The sequence below is a fragment of the Oryza sativa genome, chromosome 12, assembly GCF_034140825.1.
Source record: "Oryza sativa Japonica Group chromosome 12, ASM3414082v1".
Taxonomy (NCBI): domain Eukaryota; kingdom Viridiplantae; phylum Streptophyta; class Magnoliopsida; order Poales; family Poaceae; genus Oryza; species Oryza sativa.
The window spans coordinates 20,822,569-20,828,628 of NC_089046.1; the positions used below are offsets into that span (position 1 = coordinate 20,822,569).

The following is a 6,060-nucleotide window of genomic DNA, read 5'->3' on the forward strand; positions in this document are numbered from 1 at the left end:
GACTGCTTTCAGGTGTCACGCCCTGAAGTTCCCCTTTCCAGCTTTAAAATTTGTAAAATAAATCGTCCGAAGAAATTGTTCTTTTTAACCTAGAGCTAATTCCTCAAATTAATAAATGCAAATAATAATCGGAATCGGCATGTGGAATTTTTCTTGGATTCTACATGTCAAAATATGCTAACAAAATTTTTAGTAGAATTTTCAGAGCCTTAGAGATAATTTTAACCAATTAAAATAAGCACAGTGCAATATTAAATCCCTGGGAAAATCCATTTTCCCTTTTCTCTTTTCTTTTTCCTCCTTTTTTCCTTTTCTTGGGCCGTCGGCCCATTCCTTCCCGCGCCGGCCCGCTTCTCCTCCCTCCCCAAAGTCCTCCCTCCCTCCCTCTCTTCTTCGGGCGCCAACAGGTGGGGCCCACCAGTCGGTCGTCTTCCTCCTCTAGCCATTGGGGCCGGAGCTCCAACCGCCCCAGCGCCGCCGCCTTCTCCGCTCCATGTCGGGCCTCCACTCCGCGCCCGCACCTCGCACCCACGTCGCCGCCCTCTCCCCCGCCTCTCCCGCTCTCGCGCGCGCGCTCGCAAGGGGCAGATTCAATTTTAAATCCCCCCTCCCTCTCTCTCTCCACCTCCCACGCCGCCGGCAAAATCGGGAGCACCCCGGCCACGTCCGCCACTCCCGAGCCTCAATAAAGCTCCCCCGCACTCCCCTCCACCTTTTTCCTCTTTCCGCCGCTCGTTCCCGTGCCCTCTATTGTTCTCACGCCGCTACACCCGCCGCCGCCGCCTTTTCCACTCCTCCGGCTGCCGCTCGCCGCCGCTAGCGCCGCCGCCGAGCCGCACCGTCGTCATCTTCGGGTTCGCACGGCCGAGGGCTACCTCGTCCACCCCTCCTCCATCGAATTCCGCCATCGAAGGCCATCGTTCGTCGTGTGCCGGTGAGCCCTTCCATAGCCGTCGTCGTCGGCCATGGCTCTCGCTCGCCGTGGACACCCTCTCTTCCTCTAATCTCTCTCATTTCCACTCTTAGGGTGTCCTGGAGCTCAGCCGCCGTTCGACGTCGCCCTCCGGTCACTCACCGTCGCCGTTCGTCGTCGTCTCCTCCCGCGTCGCCGGCCGAACACCGGTGAGAACTCCCTCCCCTTCTCTTCCTCTCGTGCGCGCCGCCGCTCCCCGCATGAGCGTCGCCGCGATGCGCCATCGCCCGCGTCGCCAGCCGCCGCCGTCTTCTCGCCGGTCGCCGCCGTCGATGGCCGCTTGCCGCCGCCGCTCGCCTAACCGGCCGGCCGGCTTGGAGCTGAGCCGAGCCCGGCAGACGCCGCCCCCTCCCTTTTGGAGCCGCGGCCGGTGCGGCCCGCCTGCCAGCCGCACCCCCTCCCGCCTTGTGCCACTGCCAGTGGGGCCCACGTGCCAGCGCCCCTCCCTCTCTCTCTCGAGCCGCAGACCCGTGGGGCCCACATGTCGGCGCCGCCCGCCCCCCCTTGCTGACGTCAGCCCTGGGATGCTTTATTGCGCAATAATTCATTAAGGACTTTTCTTTAATAGTAAAAACACAGTTAATCTTCTATAATTCATAACTAATTCATCCGAGCTCCGATTAAGTCCATTCAAGTCTCAGTAAATTCATAAAAATGTATAGAATCCATTAAAAATAGTTTTTTTTCCTGTTTCAGTAGTCTTATAGCATGTTTTGCTTGTGTGCTTTGTTTGTCGTGTAGATTTCGCCCGTTTCGTCGATTCGCGGTTTCTCGAAGACGTTGCTGTGGTTCCATCAGTGCGAGAGCAAGGCAAGTCATGCTTTACATTTGATCATATTGTACCCAATTTACAAACACCCTGCATTTCTATCAAATGTTGCACTCTTTTACAATGTCATGTGGGATGGGTCCTATTACTCAGCCATACATTGTTTACCTTATGCCATTGATAACTTGGGTATTAAAATGACTAGATATTAGTTTAGGAGATGCTTAGCCATGCTTAGTTCAACTAGTGCACAAAAGGGGATCTCATTAAAGCATAGACTTTGATTATTGGCAATAGCTTTGGATTAGTGGCACCGTAATGGTGTTGGCTTATTAAAATTCACTACATGGTGGGCTGTGGGTGCATGGTTTTATTGGTCGCACCCATGGCAGTTAAGGACCGGTTCGCGGGATGCCCTGGAAGAACTTATCGTACTTACGACAAGCTAGCGTGGGCAACGACTGGGCTTGTAGTGTAGCTTTTCTCTAGCCGACGTACCCAGGCGAGGGTGGGCGTGATGGAGTTGGGTCGGCCGGGGTGTCCGGTTGATCGGCTTCCGGATTCACTGCGGCATGAAAGGGGGGCCGCCCGTTGCCTGCTGGGGGCGGGGGCGAACCCTAAGGTGTGGTGCGATCGGTTATAGGGGGTTATGCGAAGGGTCCTGTCACGGCCTCTTTCCGGTATGTCGTGGTGGCATGTCGGCGCACGGGAACGTGTCGTGGGGCTGTGTCTTGTGGGTACAGTTGTACACCTCTGATCAGAGTAAAACTATTCGAATAGCCGTGCCCACGGTTATGGGCGGTCGACCAGATTCACCGTGATTAGTCTCACCCCTAGTTTAGCTTAATGAGCTGGTGTAGTTCAGGTGGTTGGTTGGGCCTGTTGCTACGTGGTGTTGCGTTGGACAGTGACTGGTTAATATTGCTTAATTACTACAACTGTTTTTACTGTTTTCAACTACTGGTTTTAAATGCCTGCTTTATGCAAATGAACCCCGTAGCCTCCTTTGGTTATATCTTGCATCATACCTCCTCTTCCGGTATGACTTGCTGAGTACAGTGGGTAGTACTCAGTCTTGCTCTCTTTTCCCCCACACCAGAGCTGAAGATCTTTCTAGTTGGAGCTGTCTTGTTGAAGTTGGTTTTGTCGCTGCCGTCAAGGATTGCCTGTGGAGTGGAGTCGCCCCGCTGCAGAAGTCAAGTTTCCAAGTCTAGCTCGCTTTTACCTTTTCCGCTGCATTTGTAATCTTTTATATTTTCGTAAGACGTGGATCTGTATGTCAACAATTGTCATTTGTGTACCCTGGCTGGTCCTGGACAGAGGTTTAATACACATTCAGCTTAGAAATTCTGGTTCGTGAATTTCTGGGCGTGACAAGTTGGTATCAGAGCCAGGTTGACCGTAGGACAAACCAACTGGAAACCCTAAGAGCCCTCTGAAACTTTTTCATCTGCATATGCTGTTTGCACTTGGATTTGTTTCAGGAAAATTTTGGGGTTTGTTCTTTTGATTTGTGGGAAAAATCTTGATCGCTATTTCAATTGGATTTATCAACTAGGAATAGTATGGTGTTTTAGAAAAATCTTATTTGGAATTTAATCGACAGTCGGTCGGGAATTTGCTGGGTGATATGCATTAAGTTGTGTCTAGGTTCGTTAGGATGCAATCTTTATGCGCATCATTCCTATCATGCATCTATTTGATGCATTAAGTTATTGTTTAGTCAGTTGCATTAGTGTCTTTTGTCTGGGTTCATAAAAATGTTCCATGCATAAAAATCATCATGCTTGGCTAGTTGTTTGAGTCATTTGTTGCTTTGTTTAAATTTGGATTTGAGCATGCATTGATTCCTATCCCTTGTCTACCTTAGAAGTCAGACCTGTTCTTCGATCGCAAGCGCTGCTCCGAGCTTTAGAGTCGCCACCCTTAGCTTTATCGTCTTCTTAGTCTGTTTGCTTGCTAGTTTTTGTATTTAGGTTTGTTGCTTGTGGGTTAGTCGGCGGTCGATTTCATGTGTGAGTGGTATGACAGCCTTAATTAGGAATTGCGTGCCTCTTTTTCAGTGTTTTAATCAAGATTAAGATAGTTGCACTTAAATTTATAAGAAAGATTAGTTTCCGAGCCATCTGTTTTCTTCCTTTCTCTTATTTCTACCTATGCTCGTCCAGATGGTGAAGACAAGGAATGATCCCCGTGACTCCAACGATGCCAGTGGCAGCGAAGAGCAGACAGATGGAGCTCATACCAGTGGTGCATCTGGCAGCAGATCATCTCCACCGCCCGAGAACCCAACGGTCGCTCAGATGATGACAATGATGATGCAACAGATGCAGCAACATTACCATCAGATGTTGCAGCAGGCGCAGCAGAACCAGCAGTCTGGTCCTCCACCAACATACCTGTCCCACTATTAGATTTTCTCCGTATCCAGCCACCCACTTTCTCAAGCACCACCAACCCAATGGAGGCCAACGACTGGCTTCGTGCGATTGAGAAAAAGCTGAACCTTCTGCAATGCAATGACCAAGAGAAGGTTGCTTTTGCTACACATCAGTTGCAAGGTCCCGCTTCTGCCTGGTGGGATAACTACGTGGTGACCCGTCCAGATGCAACGGAGGTTACTTGGGCAAAGTTTTGTCAAAGCTTCAGGAAGGCACAGATTCCTGAGGGGATTATGGCACAAAAGAAAAGAGAGTTCCGCGCACTACATCAAGGAACCAGGACAGTTACAGAGTACTTGCATGAGTTCAACCGCCCTGCGCGCTACGCTCCTGAGGATGTGCGCACCGATGCTGAGAAGCAAGAGAAGTTTTTGTTTGGTCCTGATGATGAATTGACCAACCAGCTAATCTCCGGAGTCTATGAGGACTTTGAGAAGCTTGTGGACAAGGCTATCCGTCAGGAAGAGCAACGCAACAAAATGGACCGAAAAAGAAAGGCAGCTCAGATCAACTTTCCTCAGGGGAACAATCAGAAGCCTCGCTTCATGACGGGACAGCTAGGTGGGCCTTCCACCCTGATCGTCTGTCAGCACCGTCCCTATCACCCGAGTAACTTCAACAACGACTACAACGGTGGCAGTCACAACAACAGTAAGCAGCACAACCACAACTCGACTCCACCCCCACTAATGGCACCAGCTCAGTCAGATCCGCCAGCTGGGTCAGCTCAGTCAGAACAGCCCAAAAAGGGGGCTGTAGGAAAGCCAGGACCCTGCTTCAACTGTGGCAAGCACGGCCACTTTGCTGGCAAGTGTCCGAAGCTGAATCGCGCTGGACCCAGGTTCATCCAGGCCCGCGCCAATCATGTGTCTGTAGAGGAAGCACAGGCAGCACCAGAGGTCGTGTTGGGCACGTTTCCAGTGAACTCATATCCAGCAACAGTTCTCTTTGATTCAGGTGCCTCGCATTCTTTCATTTCCGAAAGATTTGCTGGGACACATGGATTATCGGTAGTGGAACTTAAAATACCGATGCAAGTTCATACCCCTGGAAATGACATGAGGACAGCACACTACTGCCCCTCGGTGACTAGAGATCAAAAGATCACCGTTTCTATCCAACCTCATCCTTCTCGAATCTAAAGACCTAGATGTCATTCTCGGAATGGAATGGTTGACCAGACACAAGGGAGTGATTGACTGCGCAAGCCGCACCATCACCCTAACCAACGACAAAGGGGAGAAGATAACCTTCCGTTCCCCAGCGTCGCAGAAGTCCGTGGCTAGTCTGAATCAGGCTGCTATTGAGGGTCAGACAGAAACAGTGGAGAAAAGTCCCAGGAAGTTGGAGGATATTCCTATAGTACAAGAGTATCCTGAGGTATTTCCTGAAGACCTCACTACAATGCCACCGAATAGAGAAATCGAGTTCCGAATTGATTTGGCACCCGGAACTGCTCCTATCTACAAGAGGCCGTACAGAATGGCAGCTAATGAGCTAGCAGAGGTCAAGAAGCAAGTTGATGAACAGCTGCAGAAAGGGTACATCCGACCGAGTACTTCGCCTTGGGGTGCTCCGGTTATCTTTGTGGAGAAGAAAGACAAGACTAAGAGGATGAGCGTTGATTATTGCGCCCTTAATGAGGTCACAATCAAGAACAAATATCCGTTGCCTAGAATTGATGACCTGTTTGATCTGCTAAAAGGAGCTAAGGTGTTTTCCAAGATAGACCTGCGATCAGGCTATCACCAGCTGAGAATTCGGGAAGAGGATATTCCCAAGACAGCCTTCACTACTCGGTGTGGGTTGTTTGAGTGCACGGTTATGTCATTTGGACTCACCAATGCACCGGCTTTCTTCATGAACTTAATGAACAA

General features: G+C 50.4%; 1 long non-coding RNA gene across 1 annotated transcript; it reads left to right on the forward strand.

Moving 5' to 3' along the window:
- The first annotated feature begins 793 nt into the window (after positions 1-793).
- LOC107279743 (uncharacterized) lies at positions 794-1,854 on the forward strand. The gene is made up of 3 exons (XR_003240121.2): positions 794-934; positions 1,027-1,122; positions 1,715-1,854. It is a non-coding gene; the product is annotated as an uncharacterized lncRNA (long non-coding RNA).
- The last annotated feature ends 4,206 nt before the right edge of the window (positions 1,855-6,060 follow it).